The following is a 21,477-nucleotide window of genomic DNA, read 5'->3' as shown; positions in this document are numbered from 1 at the left end:
CCGTTTTGTATCAGTGATTAACTTTTAACGTAGCTCTTTATTTTTGTCTATTAAGTACAGTGCATGTGGAGGGAGACCAGCAATTAGAGATGTAACAATATCCAAACATTACGACACGGTATGATCACGATATTAGCCTTACGATACGATAATTATCCCGATATTGTGGGAGGTTGGCAAGAATAAAATATTTCACAATACTGGATATAAACTTAAGATATTGGGGCAAAAAGATCATAATATTGGGGGGGCTTAAGCACAAAATTGTGTTTTTGTACATAATACCAGCAGTGACAAAGAAATAGTCTTGGCCAGTCCTTTCATCGTCATGTGTTCCTATTGGCTCAGCGGCACAAAGTGTCATGTTCTTTGTAGTTTTCAATGCTGTGTTCGGCTGAACCGATGTTCTGAAATTCCTTCCTACCCGTCGAGACGTCCTACCAATGCCGAGTGCGGCGAGTGTGTTTTCGTGGGATTTTGGAACTTTTTGTCCTACTTGTCGTACGTTCTGTTAAAAGCAGTGAGTCCTTACCGTTTTCCTTTTTATTGAGTCTTATTTGACTTTTTCATTGCCTCAAAAATACTTTTGGCGTGTGTTTTCCGTCATGGCTTTTAAGCATTGTGTTTTTTTCTTGTATTAGCTTTTGAGCATAATGTTGATCTGTTGACCATATTCATCACGCAGTGTATGTATACCACACTCAATTCAATTTTCAGGACGTCCTACCTGCTTGCGCCTCTATATAAGTATTTTCTTATGGGATTTTTAAAGTTCTACCTGTATTCATCTAAACAAAACAAGCTGAAAGCGCACTGCATTATTTCGGCTAACAAATTAGCCTCCACTAGGAAGTTTCGCATGGGTAGGATGTTTTGGCAGAACAGGCTGTCAAATCAGCCTCCCGTAGGAACGTTCACACGGGTGGGACATCGTGGAAGAAGACTAATGTTTTTTTAGACAGAGAGATGCTGCTTTTAACTCATTCAGTACCAGACATTTTCAGACTCTCTTTTACCCTAATGTTTGAAAAAATAGAAAAAAAATATAAATAAGTTCCTGGGATTGAATGCTGGACTGTGACAGATTTATAAATATGTCTTTTGGATTGAATTAATATCGTGACATAATGACAACATTATTGTGGCAATTTTAATATCCCGATATCACAATATCGCCACATTACTAATAGCAATGTAATAATTTCATTGCTGAATACTACTATTGTTCTTTTACTGTGCATGTGACAAATAAATGTCTTAAGGTAGGCCTGTGACTTAACCAGATAACGTGGAAATTATTTTGTGCTCTTTCTACCCTGCGGACAATTCAGTCAATAATCTTTTTGATATTGTACGTCTCCTCACAATGTGAAACGTAGTATGAAAGAAAGCTGACAAATCTTGTATCGCTTGTTCCGCTGTTGTTGACGATAACTAGTGTCTTGGCACAAACGAAAATATGACCAAATCAAGATAGGCGAATGTCTGCCACCGTTAGCTCCTAGCTTTAGAAATTCCCCCAAATAAAAGGCAGTAAAAGTTCCTTCACATTTCACAAGTTCAAATGTATAAAGATACTTCGGCACAAAATAGCAAAAATGTGTTTGAACAGGATCTAAAGAACATTGTAATCACTGCTTTGTAGTTGTTGTATGCAAAATTCTTTTTTGTGAGATAAATTTTTAGTGTCTTCAAATCAGGCTTCATCTCTTAGTTGTGGTTACCACTAATGAAAACTAATGAGTCCATTACATTCTCTTAGTAAAAAACAAAAAAGGGGGGGATAACACTGTGAGAAACATCAAACGTAGGATCGGGGACTTGCCTAACAACTGAAATGCAAACATTCACAGTGTATTGTGGGCTTGGAATATTGTTCCTCATGATTCATGTCTTTATGGATGAATATTTCAATATTTGTTAGCACTCTGGCCCAAAGAGTGATGTTTCTAATGTTTAATAACCTGAAAAGAACCCCGCCAAATGCCTTCTTGTTCATTTCCGCACTGTGGAAAACTTGGTGTTGGGACATTCTCATCACATATTCTATACAATGATGCACTTCCTTTTTACATCTTGCCAAGGAAAGCATTTTTGACAGTTGTGTTAGTTTAAGAGCTGAGGCATGTAGCTACAACTTGTGCAACAACTCTGGCTGCTTTCCTGCTGCAGGCTTTCCCCTCCCCCCTTGTGCTGAGCGTGTGGTCCTTTTTGGTAAACAAGTATAGCTACTCCTCTTTCATACTGTAGCTCTGTCTGCGAACTAGCAGCTCTAGCACCATGCTTCTCCCTGTTACTTTTCAGCGTTTTCTTCAAACCTTATTATTATTAACTCAATTTCAGCGGACCCTCAAAAGGCATCTTGAAGCCATTTGGAATTCAGCCTATTCGGCTTCCCTGTCCTGTATACTTGAAGGGAATTGGAGCAAAATGGCGGGCCACAATCCTGTGGCTTCTCTGGGGACCGCAGAGTCTCATATTGGGCTTTAGGATGTACCGATGGCGGACAATGTTCTGAACCCTTCTTGGGTTGTGTTTGTGTGTTGTTCCTTCACTGCAACGGTACATATTTTCTCACAGCCAAGATGATTTCACATCAAAGGGAAAGGTTTGTGTCTCTGGCATGTTGCTGCTTCTCCAGAATGCTTTGCAGACTTGGCAGGGCATTTTTGTGATTCTCATCTGTCTCAACTTGGAAAGGGATCTTTCTTTCATGTTATAAGGTTAGTTGTCCTCATCTTATTTTGTAGTCAATTTGTGATAGATAGTATCAACTGCCCAGGTTAGCTTGTTGCTTCGTGTTTGCAAAGGTGTTTGTATTGAAATAACATATTCTGGGTGAACTCATTGAATGTTATCTATTCCACTCACAGTCATGTTTCAGTATGTAGATGGGGATAGCTTTTTTTTCCCCAAAAAGAGGTTTTGATGATGCAATCTTCACTAAAGGTAGCAGCGTTGATAAGAGGAACTTTTGTTTTGCACTGTAACATAGTATATTGTAAAACTGTTAGTACTGCATGTGTTTTATGTTTTGTGTATTGCCGTTGAGGGTTGAGGCAAACATATCGAATTTTGTTACTTTGACTGCTCCTGTTTTCTAAATCCTGAACGCATCATTCTGTTCGCGAGTGTCGGAATCAGAGAGCAAGCGAGCGTGTGTGCTGTTCATGTTTCGACGTCACTACGGCTATAAAGTAGCTGTGTTTTCATTGTTAATAAGTAGGTGTTTGCTGACAAATGCCTCCGTAATCCAAATCAGACGCTACAGTGTGTTAGTGTACCAAACATGTCATCGCATTATAACGTTACATGAGACATGGAAACCTTTGTGTGCTATAACTAAGGCAAGCTTCCACACGTGACTCTCCCCATGGCAGAAATGGAAGCAGGCAGCAGACACACCTTGGTTTTCTTTTCTTTCGCTGCCATGCAGCCATGAAAGGCAGGTTCGCATTACATATCTTTGGTGAGATGTGCCCTAACCGTTGGACTCTGTCGCTAACATCGGTTAGCCATGATGCTGCCACAGTGCTGTTTAACATCACTGATGACCCTGATTACCATTACTGCACAAGTGCATCACAGACAGCCAAGCAAGAGCAGCGGGAGATGAGACAGTTTTGTGAGAAACAAAACTGCAAAAATAATAATGCTTTTACTTGACTATAAAATTAGCCGTTGACGGATTTGGTCGTAGATGTAATCATAACTAGTCAACTCATCTTGGCAGCTCTCTTCCAAACCTGAACCAAATATCTGACCCAGGGAGGAAGTGTTTCTACTTAACATATTTGAACTCTTCCATTATATTGCATTGCCACTCTGCTTTACAGCACCAATATAGCATTTTCGTGTTGCTGATTGTTGGGATGCTAGCAGAGCTATTTAGTCATGTTAGAAGTCCTTTTTACAGAGTCAAGATTTTCCACCTTTTTTCCAGGTAGCTGCTTTTGCAAAGCCTCCGAGAAAGTGTCCCACCTTAGATCTTGTCCCAGTTGGTCGGTGCCGAATGTATAGCAACATATAGCAGCGCCATCAGATTTAGTAATCGCCACCTTGCCCCCTCTCCCAAGCTGCGGAGGAGGGGGCAGCAGAGAGAAGAACCAGGAGTAAAACAGGCCTACATATACTTTAAGTAAAAAGTATATATATATTAAAGGAAAAAAAGGCTTAAGTCGAGATTTAAACATATCGTCTGAGGTCGCGGCTCTGATTTCCATTGGTAGGGCATTTCAGAGCGCTGGGGCCTGATTTAGAGAATTCTCTCAAACCTGGCGACTTAGTTTTGGCTCACGCGATCAAACGATATGCAAAGTCTTAGTGAGACTTTGGCACTTTTCAGCAGGTATTTTAGCCCACTCATCATGCGCCAACTGCTCCAGTTGTCTCAGGTTTAAATGGTGCTTTCTTCAGACATGTTTCAGCTGCTTCTACACATGTTTAATAGGATTTCAATCAGGGCTCATAGAAGGCCACTTGAGAATAGTATAATCATTTGCACTTAATTTGATCCCACTTGAAACATAAAGCATGAAGTGAACATTTGTAGCGATAATTCAACCATGCAAACGGCTCATTTGTGATAGGGGTTTATGAAACGACATCACCTGTAGTAGACGTGTTGAGGATCTATCATTTCATTTCACGACAAAATTTCAAGGTTTTTTTGCTCACACCATTGAGAAATTAGGAGACACACATGTGACCAAATTGGTTGCACTCTAGAGCCCTGTTTGTCAGTATGCATTCATGCATGCATGAATGTATGTATGTACAGGTGTACACATAACAATTTGGGTGTGGTTCACAAATGAGAACCAGAGGTTGTTGTTTGGTGATTATTTTTTAACCAAAAGTCCTGGACAATCACAATGTTCCATCACTGGTGAGCAGTTTGTAGAACAGGCCTGCGGCCTACTCATGTGTTCCTTGGGGCTAACTAGTGTCAGTGGGGACCATGTTGATGACCCCTGCTCTACAGTAGGTGTCGGAAATACGTTTTTCAAAGGGGCTATGAGACAAGCTGGAATGGTTTTCGATGGCCACGCCAAAATGCCAACCTCAATAATGTTCCATATTACTGTATTTATACAAAGCATTAAATGTATTGTTTTAATGAGATACTACTTCTGTAAATTGGGGGTAGAACGGGCTCGTTGTTTTACTATGCCGTATTGACGTCTAAGGCTTGAAGCTAATCTCCAATCACGTGTTTATGGCATCTTGTCATCCAATGAGCCAATCTTCAGACTTTGAACTCGCCCGTCTGCTGCCATCGGCAGAATATAATGCTCTGTCGATTAATTAAATGTCCGGCCGACAAAGTGACACAAGATTCATACATTTGCAAGGGTCGGACCGTACAAAAATAAAACGGTGGTGGATGAGAATTAGCGGTTAGCCTCTCTCTCTTCGGCCATCACCACCAGTCTTAATAGATTCATCGTCATATCAGCGATACTTCTTGGACTGCCGGTGAGGAACGAGGGAATTAGTGGTGAAAGTGAATCTCCCATCTTTTTTTTGTTTTTTGCTGAAATATAACATGTAGTAATGCACAACTGTGTGTTAACAAGATCTTAATTCATCATAGAAGTTGTTTGATACAACACACACTAACATCACGACACTCGTGTTGCTTTACGACACTGAAAACGACACTTGTGTCGCTTTACGACACTGACGTCAGTGTATACAGCTTTATGGATGCTACATACGTGTTGAAATATTTGACCAAAAATAAGACCTGTCGCAAATCTATGCTCAAAATCAATAAAAGCACAAGTGAAATAGAGGAATGCTTAATTTTTGGGAGCCTTCCTACCGCGTCACATCTCACAACATGCTATGCCATGAAACAAAAGATGGGCCCGGACGGTTTGTCGAAAAGAAACGTGCACAGGACTCCCACCAGTTAAAACAACTACAATTAGTGTAATGGTGAGTTGAACTTTTGATAATTTATTCTTTTGTGTTTCAATGCCTGTCCATCAAAACATAAAACCGGTCTGTGGCACCTAAAAGCCTGAGGAGCGTTGTACTATGTTGAAAAAAAACACATTAGAGTCAATTGCGGTCTTCATTCATAGTGCTGGTAGGTTTTATAATTAGGAAATAACTTTTTAAAAATTTTAAGCAGTGATTAAAATTAAGCAGCTATACTTTTTTAACTCATTCACTGCCATTGACGAATTTATTTGTGTTTTCACAGTACAGCCCTTCAATCCCAGGAATTTATTTATATTTTTTTCAAGGCTACCTGTGCCTCTACTTCATCCAGTGGTAGGCTGACCTATATAATTTTGAATTTTGTTAAGTATTGTTTTAAATAAGGGCCAGTGCCGGTTCTGGCAGGGCCACCACAACTTGGCTCATGATGACTGGTCAGGCCACCGCCCAAAAAGGCTTAATGTTGGAACCTGCCTGTACTTTGCCCGCAAGCAGTACTTTTACAGGTCAGTATTATAGTCAAAGCGCTACAATATGCAATGGCATCAGTTTACTATTTGTATTTTATTCAACGTGAAGTGAAATGTATGTTGTTTACTTTCTGTGAAAAGCTTTGCTTTGGCTGTAGTCGGTTGTATGACATGATTTCTTCCATTGGTAATTTGCAAAACAATGTGAAAATGTGTATGCTGCTGTCTATTTTTAGTGGGAATTTTCATGCTTCCATTTTCTTCCAAGTCGCTTACAGAGCAACATTTCTCTCAATCTGTTCCTTGCCTTGTTTCCAACTTTTTTCCTATTCAAAAACGAAACAAACACCTACCAAGCCCTCATATGTGAATTTAACTGAAACACCATATTATAGACAGACGTATTGATTCTGTGGAAAATTCCCTCTTCTCACTGTATTGTAAAATGTACTGTATGCACACAAGTGTGAGTGGTAATTTTAGCAGTAGTTTTATCCCACACTTCTCCACATGACTAATCAATCTAGCAAAGATTTCTTCAGATATTTTTTTGATGCAGTGTGACTCAGTTTAATTGTTCACCAAGATCATATCTAACTTTCAATTTTTTGCTTTTCTCTCTGCAATATAAAACACAGTATGTTATCCTAAGAATCCCTAACATCAGCAACAGAAAGAGATATTTTTTAAACACTACAGTATGCATGATTGGCAAGAATTCAATACCATGTACATACACACTAACTTCTTGTCCTTTCTGTCTTATCAGAAAGCGTACTGAATACTCCATATTTAGGTCAAGACTGTATGGTGGGAGTGTCTATGCTAGTCGCAGTAGATATACACATTGCTATGTTATCAAGCTTATTATCTTGAGCAGCACACACAAACACAGACCTGTGCCACTGAATGCACATCCTCTGCTTTTGAAGATTTGTTTTTCACTGGAGTCTGATAACTCTAATGTCGTTTTTCAAATTCATGAAGTGTTTTCAAAACATAACATATGCCATCCTCAACATTGTTTCATTATTGAGCAGCCCAAATATGTTTTCCCCAATTTAGTCATTTAAAAAAAAAAGTCCTGGGAAAACAGCCCCGGCAGTAAGCTATGATGTGAGGATGTTGCAGTGCCGGGTGGGGGAGGGTAGAGTTGTTATGGCCTGGGTGAATCTCAATCATCAAGGCCCTTTATTGGGGCTGGCCTTTTGATGGGCCAGCTGCAGCCATTCATCTCGCCATTTACATTGAAATGCAACAACAGGAAGGGGGAAGGAGAGGATTTGAGGAGGTGTGCGTCTGCGCTTGTTGGATGCGAATGAAATGCAAAGACATACTAAAGGGAGGAGGTCCGTCAGTTGGTGCTTAGAGTTCCTAACATGTCTAGCCACCTATCTTTTGTTTTTCCCTAGCCTGTTGTGGGACAGTATACCTAACCATAACAAAGGATCTAAGCACCCTTTTTGACCACTGCGTGCATTTGCAGACGTCAGCTCTTTTCAGTCTTTACAGCCTGGCTGGTGGCTATAAAGACCCTGTGGTTCATGACACTGTCCCGTTTTAACAGCACTTACTCATGCTGCTTTCTGTGGTTTTCATTCCTCATGGAGTTTCTGATGACCAACCAATTCAGTTTATGAAGCGGCTGTTGACTGGATTCTCCAGCTTTTGATCCTGATTTGTTGTAATGGATCTGTTATTGGAAAGACTTGAGGTGCATTCTTTACAAATAAGGCTAGTGTGTCATTTTTCTTTCGAGGATAAATGCACTTTCTAGAGGTCTAGACCTAGGGGTGGGCGATATATATCGTCATCGATATCATCGTCAATCTTGCTTTCACGATTTTACATTATCGAGTATTAATACTGCCTCGAAAAGCGAGTCAGGCGACGGCCGCAAAGTATGAGGAAATGCTGAAAATCAGGGTGCATTGACGGCAGAGGAGGGGGAAGTGATAATCATTCGCAGAATCAGCGGGCAGGACCCGGTCACGTGACTCTGTCCGCATTGCAGCCGAGCTGTGTAAAATATGGAGTGTCGAGCGGGGATTCATAGCAAGGCGCGAGTCCACGTCGCCCGCAGTCTGTAAATGAGTTGACAAGACTGACGTCGGTGGGAATAACATTGTTAGATGTGCCAAAACGGTCACCGTGAAGATCAATTCTGTTGCACCACCAGCCATATGGATTACGAGGAAAACGTGGCGACCCCGCAAGCTCGCTAAACAAAAGCTTAAACACACACACTCAGAAAAAAAGTTGCCGAGTTGAACCAACAAATATAAATGCACTCACGCACACACGCTCTGAGTACTTTAGCGAGCAAGTCAAACGTGACATCCTGGATGATCGGTTAACTTTCAGTTTACACGCTTGTAGTCCGCATCATTCAAAACTAGCCTGTATTCCCGAGGCATGTTGCACAAACTACGACGGCTTATTAGTGTGACGCCAGGATACACCCAAACATGAATAAAGTCGCAAGTCTACATATCACAGTGATGAATGAGTGGGGAAATGCACTTTTCGGGCGCCGCCGCTTGTAATGCCTGCTGCCGTTTATCCGTTTTTTAAATTGGCAGATACTCCTCGGAGCATGTCGGTAATGTCCGCCTGGGTCCAAGAAAATGTTGCCTGCCCTTGTGTAGAGCAAAGAATGGAATGAATGCTGTATCCTTTGTTCTGCCAACCTTTGCAGCCTTTCTGTGCCTGACTATTTTGGTTAGTGCAGGTGTGGTAATGGCCGGTTACACACATGGTTCACACTACTGTTAAGTGCACACACACATGCATGCACGCAAACATTTCCATAAGTCATGCTAGGGCTGGACGATAAATCAATATTAATATTTATCCTGATCGACACGTGATTGATATCAATAGGAGATGTCTTCGATAAAACGTTTGATAGAAAAAAGAAAAAAAAAGAAACCCAAATGCGGCATTGTGCGTGATGTAGGCAGCGCGCAGCCGCCTCCAAACACGAAGAAGTTTAACCAACAAAGATGAAGCCACTTAAACCAATGCAGAAGAAACATTTAAAGCAACGAAGAAGCAGCTCGCCCGACTACGCCATACTCGCCTCGAGCGGCGTGACTTTGTTCAAATAAATGACCACTCGGCTCAGTACAACTCGCATAATGAAATTATATTATGCATGGTAACCCAATTAAACCCATCCGGGGGAAGATGTGGTGTACAAGTAAAGGAGTTCCCTGCCTTTGACATGCTAGCGCCAGTTAGCCATATCCGACCCTCGGCATCGAATTCAAGTTAAAATCAAGCAAGTAAAATATGAACTTGTCGAGATTCTCCATAGTTTTCCATGTCCATCCAGTGGTCGTGGGTCTTCAGGAAGGTCTGCTTGCAGGAAGCTAAGGGCGTTGTACCCAACTGCCTTGTTTCCTCTTCAGTGTAAACACAAATCTTAAATGATTTCAGCACTGTGGCAGCTTCTCTGTTTTGAACATAACATACAATGCTGTCATACATACATATATATATATCAGTATATAGATATATCATATCATGGCGCAGCTTCAGAAAGCAGGTGAGCTGTGATTGGTCGTTACCTTAGCCCTGAGACACTGTGATGTCATTTTCAGTTGACAGAAGTGACAAAATGCCCACCCCCAGGGGTGGATTCACTCTTTTTCAGCAAACACAATATTTATCAGAATGCCTTGTTTCAACTAGTGGGCCTGCATAGAACAAAATCTTGAAAAATTTCTCACATTTAGCACACGCAACTGCATGACATGGAGGTAGATGTGTTACATATAGTTTAATGTATATTAGGGCTGCACCTTTTTAAAAAAAAAAAAGACTGCGATTTTTGGGGGGTTTGCAAAATATATTGCGATGTTAAAAATAGAATTTTCACCAGATGACTTGATTAGATTTGTTTGGGAATAATTTGGTTAACTCACCATGACATCATTGTATTCATATAATATCGTTTAATCCAGCCTAAAGGGGTTCATCTGTGAATGATGATTGCTGTATATATAAAAGGGATCACAGCGGTCATGTCTCTGTAACATAATAGATTATTTAACATTGTATTTCACATTTCAATGTAAACAGCAGCAAAATATTAAACATATTTTAAACAAAAAAATAAAAGGAGCAGGTGCACTAGACCCTTGAGTCATTAAAAAAAATAGAAGAAAATGATAAATCTCTAAAGCAGCAGCAGAGTTATAAACACTTTTAAACTAAACTATAAAATATTAAAAAATTAAAAAGCAGGTGTACTAGTGCCTGAGTTGTTTACAAAAATATAACATTAAGACAATAAACATTTTTTGAAACTGCAGCAAAGTTGTAAACAAATTAGAACAAAAATATTAAAACTTAAAGTGCAGGTGCATTAGTCCCCTGAGGTGTTCAGAAAAATATAACAATAACTAAAACGGTCTGTAAAATAAATTGCATCCGTGATTTGTCGGTGCTGTTTGGACTTATTTTCATAAGGAGTTATGCTGGCGAAGGCATCTGTAATTGTTTTTCGAGTAGATGAAGTTTCACCTCGGGCCCCACTTCTTAGTTTGAACTGCTTATACAGGGGCTTGTGACGGCGATTGCAGCAACAACAGTGAGGCACTGTTGGCAAAGGATGTTTTGTTGTTCTGAATCTTCCTTTTTATAGCCAAAATACTTTCATATTTTGGATGTTGACTTTCTTTTGGGGACTAAATCCACTGCCGCTTCTGCCGCCTCCTCCATGTCGCCTGATAAGAGCAGACAGCAGAGTGGAGGGGGAGGGGCCGGTGACTGATTGTCAGGAAGGAGGGGGTGAGCGAGACAGGCCGTGTAAGTGCACAAAGTAGCTTGCTGCTTTTTTGAAGCAAAACAAGTTTGCGTGTTCTAAGAAAGAAAAAAAGTTAAAACATCGCACGTCCTACGATGTTACTATCGCGCATGCGCACATCGCAATCGCAATGTTCAAAAGACACATCGTGCAGGCCTAATGTATAATGTATATACTGTACTTTATTCAAAACAGCTGGTGGCTGATATCACATCTGGTGCGCACTGCTGCAAGGTATTTATCAGTTCATCATCTGATAACATGCTGTTCTTTTTCATAGAGGACCATCTGACATAATTGTATTCCTTCACTCTATTTGAGCTCTGTGCCGTGGTCGATTTTTGGATGTGGTTCAGAAATGATCTTTGTTAGTGTGTGAGAGTGAAAGAGAGAGAGGGAGGGAGCGACAGCTGGTCTGAGAAAGTCTTGTGCTGCTTGTTGCTCTATAAATCAGTCTGGGATTATTTTAGTTTTTCTACCTGACATATCTGGGAAACTGAAGGACTAAAGTGTCATGACACCTTTGCAGTAGTATGCAGGGTTGTGGTGCCAGCCGGACAACAAACTAAATGACTGATCTGGTATGTTTGATGAAAAATTTCTGAACTCAATTATAAAACATGGATATTATGCAATGACTTCTATATCTTGTATTAATTAAGCCTTTATGAAAGTATAAAAAGTGAGTACTTTTGTGTAGTTGTAGCATTTTATATATTTTCTTGTTTTCTGAGTGTGTGTGTTTAAGTTTCTGCTTAGCGTGCTTGCGCAGTCGCCAAATTTTCCCCGTAATCCATATGGCTCGTGGTGGAACAGAATTGCTCTTCACGGTGACCGTTTTGACACATCTAACAATGTTATTCCCACCGACGTCAGTCTAGTCAACCCCAAACCATTTACAGATTATGGACAACGTGGACCCGCGCCTCGCTATGAATCCCGGCTAGACACTCCTTCATATTTGAAACCGCTTGAACGCAGTGCGGACAGAGTCACGTGACCGGGTCCTGCCCGCTGATTCGGCGATTCTCTGCCGTCAATGCACACTGATTTTCAGCATTTCGTCATACTTTGCGGCCGTCGGCTGAGGCTGACTCGTTATGCTTTTCGAGGCAGTATTAACCCATTAAGCCCGGGAGCGCATAACCGCGTTTCTACATCTAGAGCCGGGAGCGCTGTTGCGTCTTTCTACCTTTCAAACCGGGAGAGCGGATACGTCACTTGTCCTTTTTTAATCCAATTCTTCGTCTCTTAGCCAATTTAATGCATCAGAATATACACGTGACGTCGCGAGACTCGGAGGATGTAGTGGAATTTTTTCGAGCTGTAGGTAGGCTAATGGCGGACGCCGTCGATCTCCGGGATCGCTGATTAAAGTAAGCAACGGCAGTGATATATAGACGACGTGCGCGACCAGTGGAACCAGTCGAACGTGATATGATATGGTTTGAAGACAATTACGATATTGACGTCTTTGTAACAGAATAGAGGATGGTAGTACTTTATTCAGCCTCCGGGGCGCCGCACAGTAGACCTGCCGCAAGAGTGCATGGATATCACCTGAAGCAGCTGGTGAAGACAAAAGTCTAATCCACAATACGCTACAAGTCACAGTTTGGGGTTACCGTATGAATCTGACACTTATAAAAGAACAACTAAACATTGTACATGATATTTAAGCGCTTAAGTTTCAACCAAACTACATAATTTCATCAAACCAACGTTTGCTAGCTTAATGCTAGCAAATAAAGTGAAAGGGCTTAGACGGGCTAAAGGAATTGAGCATTGATGTTACAGTAATTATAAAGGTTCAAACAAATGCTACTGTTACACAAACAGAGCCCCCCAGCTACAAAGCTGCATTAACTCATCCATTTATTAACACACTTGCCTTTATATTATGAATATATATGTATACAGTGGTGCCTTGAGGTATGTTTGGTATGTAACTTCTTGTTTCATTTCAAATGAAGTATTGTAGTGTTCAGAGCCAAAAGGATGAGATGTCCTGATATTTATAGACCTGACTGTAAGCATTAAAGCTGCTGGTGTGTAGTGTTAAAAGTGTCGCTGTATATTTTCTACTTTGCCTACAGCCATCAACCGCTTGCATGCCAGGCATGTTGGTTTAGCATTGTTGCAATTAGCTAAAATAAAGAAAAACTGATGTTTCCAGTTAGATTTGAGTTGCCAATTGTCCAGGTCCACCTTGTGCTTCTTTCCGAATTCATGTCTGTGGCATTTCTGTGATGAAGTGACCTCAAACCAACATATTCGGACGCCTGTGGATTATCTGAAGGATGTAATGACATCATCTTCACATGACAAAATACAAGTGTGCACTGTGAGAAAAGGTCATAAACAGGCAGATTTTCTGAAGTTTTACAGTTATTTTGGAGTGCATAAAGGTAATTATTTCACTGGCTTTGCATGGTACATAATTCATATTTGTGCGGACCGTAAGGGGCCGCAGGCCGCCAATTGGTGATGAGCGCCGTTGAGGATTTAATTCATTGGTTTATTTTGCAACCAATTTTGAGGAGCGGGCCATTGTCGAACATACAAAGCCCCCAAATAACTTATTTGTGTCGAGCAACACAAAATATACCGTGCTTTTGTAGACTGAAGATGACGCACGGCATACATTTTAAAGGTTGATAGCTCCAGTTTGAAGATATCTTTCTATTTTTTTTGAATGAGATATTTTTCTCCCCATCAGTCCTATGAGCCTGTTACCTTGACAACAGCAGAACATTTTTTATCAAGGGCTGTGTGTTCATTTTGGGTGCGTGTGTGTGTGGGGGGGGCGGGTGCACGCGCGGGTGTGTGCATGTGAACGCACGCGTTTGCATTGAAGTAACTGTGGCAAGGCAGTGCTGAACAAAAAAAAAAAAAAAAATCACTTAACTGTGTCACGAGCATTGCTGCCATTTTCTCATTGCAGGCACATACCTTCCTTCTCTTACGCCTTGATTGACATCTCTGCCTTCATTAAATATTGTCATTTTAGTTTTCTGGTTTATTGTCCAATTGACAGATGCCCATTTTCATCATCATTATTGTTATTTTTGACTGCTTCCTCTGCCTGGTTATGACAATAAAATACAACACAACCACATGTAGCCCAATCAGGATGACCCTCGCATTTCCCCAAAATTATTTTACGTTTGGTCCCCATCTCCCTTCAAGATGCAGAACAAATCGGCAATTACCGGATCCAAATAATTCATTGTTTTTTGTTGAATGCCATTCACATCTTCTATTCCTAATTTTGCATTTTTTTTTTATGGGGAGGTGGTTGCATTTGTTTGAGAGCATTAGAGGGATCGTTGTTCACTGGTCCCTGTCTGCTGGAGTTAGATCTCATCAATAATGTAGATGTTTTTGTAGAAGAGATGTGTGGTGTGCATGTCTTTTTTCTGTAATCTTTCCCTGCCCCTGCCCATCTCCCCCCCCCCCCCCCCCCCCCCCACCTTCAGCGGTCTGCCCCACACCCTCCGGTGTCAGTTTTCCTCTCCATTGTTTGCGCATAGAAGAGCAGATGACTAAATCTAATTAGTGGAGATATTACAATAAGCTCTGATACCTGATGCTCGGACATACAGTACTGCAGGCCAAACCTGGGCTGTTATGTGAAGCCACTAGTGCTTCCAAATAGGGCTGCCACAAACGATTATTTTGCTAGTCGACTAATCACTAACGGTAGTCGCGATTAGTCGACTAATCGGATAATGTATAAATTGCGACAAATCGCAGCAGCAAGCTGCTGCTCTTATAATAGGCCTCATTCGCTTGCAGCTTAAATTCTTTCTGTACAAACTAAAGACAACACGATACTACCTTCAACTTGTATTAAATTTAGCAACTCAAGCCATCATTCCTGACATGTTTATAAATATGGGAGCGACTTAAATTATGGGCGATACTCTGGCCTTAAAATTGTTAGCTGTAATTCTTGAGTGCGTTTTAAAATTGAACCAAAACTATACACTATGCAGAGTTGCACTAATACAGTGAAATTCTCTCTGAATACAAAAAGTACTTGTATACATATTTCACTCTTCTTGGGTACTTTTTTTTTTTAACGGAAGGTCGTGAAATCAGAGGAGTAAATTGAGAAAATGATCTGTGCTAAAGAAAACTAAAATAAACACTTGTATTGGTTTTTCATTTTGTGTTAATCTAAAAGGTTTTGTTTTTCTTCGCTAATATGCATAATTTAAAAGGAGTAAATTGATCTACACAATCAAAATGTGGTATGCACCTGTAACAAAAAAACAAAGACCTTCTTTTTGCACTATAATGTAGTATATTACAACAAACTTAATTATGGGTTTTATTGTTATGTGATGCCGATGAGTGGCACATATGTCGTTTTTGTGTTGAGTGTTGATATTCCCCAGTTAGTTCATGAACGCTTCACTCCGTTTGCTTCCTGCTGCGATGTCCGCCACGGGCATAAACACACGGAGTTTTGGTTGTTAATCAACGCGAGTTTACTGAATAATGGCCGCTTAATCCATAGAAGATGCTACGACGTGTTAGCGTACCAAATAGAACATTGTGTTACATTGTTACATCAAACACACACTTTAATGTGTGTATGCTAACTGCAGCTAGCTTCTAGACACAACTGTGCCTATGTCAGATATGAAATCAGGCATAAGCCATAACTTGCTTCCTTTTTTAAAAAATCCGGCATCCCCATCGTGCTGCCATGAAAGGCAGGTTTGCATTGCGTTGAGTATATTTGGTGAAATGCGCCGTAACTTTCGGGACTCTGTTGCCAACACGAATTAGCCCTTACAGTGTAAGGCTTACACTACTTTAACCACAATGCTTCTATTTACATCACCCGGATTACCACCACTACGCATGTGCGTTGCAGATAGGAAAACAGCCAGCGGGAGAAGAGCAAGACGTGGCAGTCCCAAGAGAAAAATAATGTGCCAAATAAATAAATATATAAATAAACGACGTGTCGACAATGAAAATTGTCGACGATTTTGATCATCGACGTCGCCGTGATTAGTCGACTAATGATGGCAGCCCTACATCCTATTTGTTGTTTGGGTTCATAACAACGTCAATGCAATAACCATTTCTGAACTTTCTGTTGACTGCAAACCTTCAGCATAGCCACGTTTGAGGGATATTTTTCCTTTATATACTCCTTGTGGTTGTGGTGAATCATAAAACTGTAAATGTGCGATCGATTTATTTTTGGGGGGGTTAGCTTTTAGTTGAACTTACAGTTAAGAGGACAGAAATGATCAAAATTACAGCAAAATATGGTTGATAACTTTAATATTCATCAAATTGGTCAATTTAGGCCACCTAAAGTGGCCAATTATTCCTTAAAGTGCAGAAGCGCATTGCGCCTCTCTCTCTTGCTGGTCCTTGCTCACACTGCGCTGCAGTCATGCGCATTTGCGCAAATCATCACGCAGTGATATGACATTGCATCACTGCAACTGTGCCTTAAGTCGAGTTGGTGTTAGTCAGAACAACACTTAGAGGCGTCGGCCCTCTTAGCTGCTCAACTCTGCTTATACTGTGCAATTTTAGAATTGTTTTAAATTCCAACTAAATTCCCAAAATGTTGTGTTCAAATTATTTTCGTGATTGACTTATTGGACTTGGTCAACTCTTTTTACAGCCCAATTTGTAACATTAGACATTAAGTATCATATTGGAATGAAAGTACATCCATCGGGTTCAACAACCCCTCGGTGCCTGTAAACCTCTAGACTGCAATACTAGACTGCAATCATGACAGCTGGCTTGACTCTAACTTTTCAAGTGTAGGTTAGCCTGACTGCTCAAGGTGCCGAGGACTAAGCGGTGCCTCAGAGGAAATCTGGCCTTTTCTGTTGCTGGTCTTTTTCTTTGGAATGGCCTTCCATTAAACGTTAGGCAAGCCTCCTCTCTGTCCATTTTTTAAAACCCGTTTGAAGACACATTTCTATTCTTTGGCTTTTGATTTGACGTGAGCCTCAGTTTTCTTCTGTTTTCCGGTGTCTATTGTATATAGTATTTTGTGTTAATTCATAGCTTTCACTTGTTATATTATTGCGATTTTGTTGTTGTGTATAACGTGCTCTGTTACAGCTGTAGCTGTTGTGAAATGCGCTGTATAAATAAAGTTGTATTGTATTCTATTGTATTGTATAATGCAGGTTTAGTATCGAAGTCAGAATAAGAATGCAACACTATTTGTTGACTTGGGTTTTGCATCACATGATGTGGTTGACAGACTTCAATATTTATGTATTGTGCTAGCTTCAATGCAAAGTTACTTAATTTTTTTGTTTACTTCAGCTGTTTGCTTCTCAGTTGTCTGACATCTCCTTTTGTAATGTTAGTGTTGGGGGGCTCTGCTTCCTGGATGGATTATTACAATCCGTCAATCCTCAGTTTCCCGCTGGGAACCCACAACAGGTTCCACTCCAGTAAAAACACAAATACCCATCTATCATCCTCCTTGCCATGTAGGCCATCCCAGTGAGGTCTGGCCTTAATCCTGTTCTACACACCCACCTGCTACTCTGCCTCTATCTACTTCTACCCTCTCTACTCCAATGCCCATTTGATGACATTATCCCGTGGTAGGCCACATTTATATAAAAAAATAAAATAAATAAATGAATAAATAAAACTATTTTAACTGTTTATCCTTGTACTTTTTCATTGATCATGAAGGGAATATCAATTTGTGGTATCAGCAACCTGTAAATGTAAATGTTCACCCCAATTCATTTATGCGACTGAGGTGCACTTTGAACAAGATTGAGGGAGCAATTGTGGGCTCAAATGGATAAAAGAGTAGCTGGAACACTGGCTGGAATGTTACCAGTTTAGCCCAACACTGGGCCTCTGTTAAATATGCTCTCATGTCCCGCCTCCTAAATCCTGATAAACCCTTGTCCTCATAGTTGGAAGGGAACAGGGAAAAGGGTGGCTATCCAGGAAGATTTGAAACACGAGCAGAGCCGCGGGGTGATGGCCTGTTAGGTTTGGTTTGTCTTAATGTTTTTTCCCCTCCACTCCGCTGTCCCGTATGACCACGTTGTTGTGCCACACAGATTTGGGTTACACTTAACAGTTTAAACACATTTCCTTGCATTCGCAGAATGGAACCAAAGATTTTTGGACCTGCTTTCAAATGTGTTGGTGTTATTTCCTTGGCAATTCTGACCTTCTCGCTCACATGAGTATGTGCAGTCGAACCTTGAGTTACGTACATCTCTGTGGATGAACGATTTCAAAGAAACAATAGCTTTTGTAAATGGAAAGCGCTCGCTGGTGATAGCGTGAGCGATGCAATCAAGGAATTCTGAAAATGACCAAAAGGAAAATGTAGCGAATCAATCTTTTAAATGTCAATGTGACGTCCCACTTCATTTAATTTTTGGGTCAGAAAAAGACTACTTTTCCCGGATCGGGATGCCAAAATCAACCAGTGATTTAGAAAAGAAAAAAAATTGAATCAGCATTCCCCCATGTTATTATGGAATAAGACTGATTTTCAGTAACGGTAGTCCTTTCCCCGTTCTTTAAAGTGTTATCTTTCCTGATAATAGTGTGTTTTCACTTTTTTTTGGGGGGTGGGGGGGCATTATACTTATGTATAACTTAACCTATATTTTATTTAAGATCGGGAGAAGCCCAAATCGAAATCACAATTAAAATTTAATTAATTGCCCAGCCCTAGGGTGTTATTTTTGTTTTGTATTCTGATAATGTACACTACAGCTTGCATATCAGGCGTACGTCCACAAAAACCTTTTTTTAAAAGAAAGAAAAAGTACATCACATTTTGACAGCGATCAGCAGTAGCTTCCAGCGAACAATCAGAGCCTGTAAAATATATATTTTTTGTCTATTATCGTGTTTGTTTATCCTCATTCAAACCTTTTTTCGTTTGATCTGCAATGCAACAGTGGCGTTGGTAAAGAAAGGGAATATGCAGCTGCATTTTGAAACGATACACGGCAGCTTATCGCTCCTGCTAAAATGGCTTTGTACCTTACAAAAGTGCGTCCGTGCCTCCGCCTCCCAATGACAGGTCTCCCACTTAGGTGGGCTGTGATTTAATTTTTTCAAACTCAGAGATCTACCCCGGTTTATTTTTCTGTTCATGTTTGCGTCGATCATGGCTACCTGCACATCATGCAGATGTTTAAGTGTGCGTGTGCATGTGTGTGTGCACTAATAAGAGAGGAGCAGAGAGAGTGATGTGATGTCTCGTGATTGAATGACAACAAGAAATAGTGTTGTGAGGTGAGTTACTGCAGGTTGGAAAAGGTGTGTGTGGGGTTGCAATGTTGACACTGAATTGGTCGATCTCTGGAGCATAGCGCCTTGAAAAGTAGATTTTGGGGCAAAAGGTTGCGCACCCCTGGGCCAGAAAGGCTCAATATTTCTATGTAGGTCAATCAAATTCACAGCCTGATTATGAAAAACGGTGCATTTAGGGCTTTTGCAGCTTCCAAACTGTATCTTTGAAAGGTTTATTCTTCAGGATTGCTTTTGCTACATAATGTTGTCCTATGATGCAACTTGAAATTAAAAATAATTGCTCCCAAGTCACTTTTTTTTTATTTTTTTTTTTTAGCTATCTCTGATCTGTTCTATGATAGAGCCAGACCACAAGCGTGACTGGAGATAGGTCTCTGGGTCAACACTGCTGCGTGTACTGCATGTAGGGACTGGAAATATTCGGATTACCTTGTCATTTTTGAGTACAGTTTGTTTTAGAACTGTTCCGCTTTTTTATTTTTGTTGTACCACATACGGTGGTTGGCTGGTTAGCACGTCCGCCTCACAGTCCTGAGGTCGTGGGTTCGATCCCGGCTCCGGCCTCCCTGTGTGGAGTTTGCATGTTCTCACCGTGCCTGCGTGGGTTTTCTCCGGGTACTCCGGTTTCCTCCCACATTCCAAAAACATGCATGGAAGGTTAATTGAACACTCTAAATTGCCCCTAGGTGTGATTGTGAGCGCGGATGTTTGTCTCTGTGTGCCCTGCGATTGGTTGGCAACCAATTCGGGGTGTACCCCACCTACTGCCCGAAGACACTCTCTCCGCGACCCTTGTGAGGATAAACGGTGTAGATAATGGATGGATGTACCACATACGTTTGCCTCTATGTATTGTAGAGTATATTACTGGTAAAAATGATTTTTAACAAAGTGCGTTTGTACTCTCTTGTAAGCTCTCAAATTCTTTGCCTCATATTTCTACTATCTGCTGCAGAGGCTGAGATATCAATTATTCTCCGGGAAAACTTCAGGTTTTAGAGGGTGATTCTAAAGTCGCCCTCAGGTTTTAGACAGATGTTTCGCCAGGCGCTTTAGACCTTAATGGGTTTAATGCAACTTTTCATTTTGTTTTCATTGACCTCCTAACGTACCAGTACCCCAATGTGCCAGTAACCGTGTATGTCAGTACCCCAAAGTGCCCAGTGCAGTGAGGACCGTTTTATAGCTGCTCACCGCTCTAGTTTTTGTTGTTTCATCGGTGCTGTTATTTACATATTTTTGAGGTAAAGCAATCTATTTGCACTGCATCACTCTGTAATTATTGGACAAACCAAACACGACCCACAAATTGACTTTTTATTTCACTCTAATGCTCAAATTTTTGAAATAGGGAATGCCAAGTCTGCAATTTCAGTAAAAGTTTGTTACATCTTACATGTTATTTTTATAACCAATATGTAATGACTCTGATTTTGGAAACATTGTGTTTTGGTTTGCCCGTCTAGTCAATTGATGCGAAAGCTTACATTAAATGGAATACCGTATCCCTATCCGAGTATCGGAAGCTGTGGACTGTTTGGACGAATTGATAGATAGTTATGTCTCTCTTACTCTGTCTCGCATACTCTCACTTTTTTCAGTCCCTCTCTCTCCTTTTCTACTCTCGAACCCAATCGGTCAAGGTAGACAATCGCCTCACACCGAGTCTCAAGTGCCCCGAGACAACTTCAGTTGTGATTTGGCGCTATATAAATTCAACATTTTATTGAAATTGAACTGTTGAGTGTGGAGAAATCCCGTTTAGCCCAAGGCTTTGTTTGCCTTTTCCTCATTAATCATGCGTGTTTGTTTGTTTTTTTGGCTTGTTTCAGGATCTGTGGACACCCGAAGATTCTCTGGTGCTTCTCTTTTTGGATTTTAGCGCACCGGCATTTTCCCACAACCATGGAATCGGTATGTTGATGAACAACCTCTTTTTCC

General features: G+C 40.8%; 1 protein-coding gene across 1 annotated transcript in view; it reads left to right on the top strand.

Annotated features, from left to right (window-relative positions):
* ankrd11 (ankyrin repeat domain 11) overlaps positions 1-21,477 on the top strand; it is a 90,634-nt gene that overhangs the window by 4,065 nt on the left and 65,092 nt on the right. The window contains exon 2 of the mRNA XM_086025360.1: positions 21,369-21,450. The gene's annotated coding sequence lies outside the window, so the exon portion shown is untranslated. The remainder of the gene's footprint in view (positions 1-21,368; positions 21,451-21,477) is intronic.

Source organism: Filicampus tigris, chromosome 3 (genome assembly GCF_054856515.1).
Source record: "Filicampus tigris isolate MCC_2025a chromosome 3, RoL_Ftig_1.0, whole genome shotgun sequence".
In the NCBI taxonomy this organism is placed as follows: Eukaryota; Metazoa; Chordata; class Actinopteri; order Syngnathiformes; family Syngnathidae; genus Filicampus; species Filicampus tigris.
The sequence above is the reverse complement of the archived record's forward strand: the minus strand, read 5'-3'. Positions and strand labels throughout refer to the sequence as shown.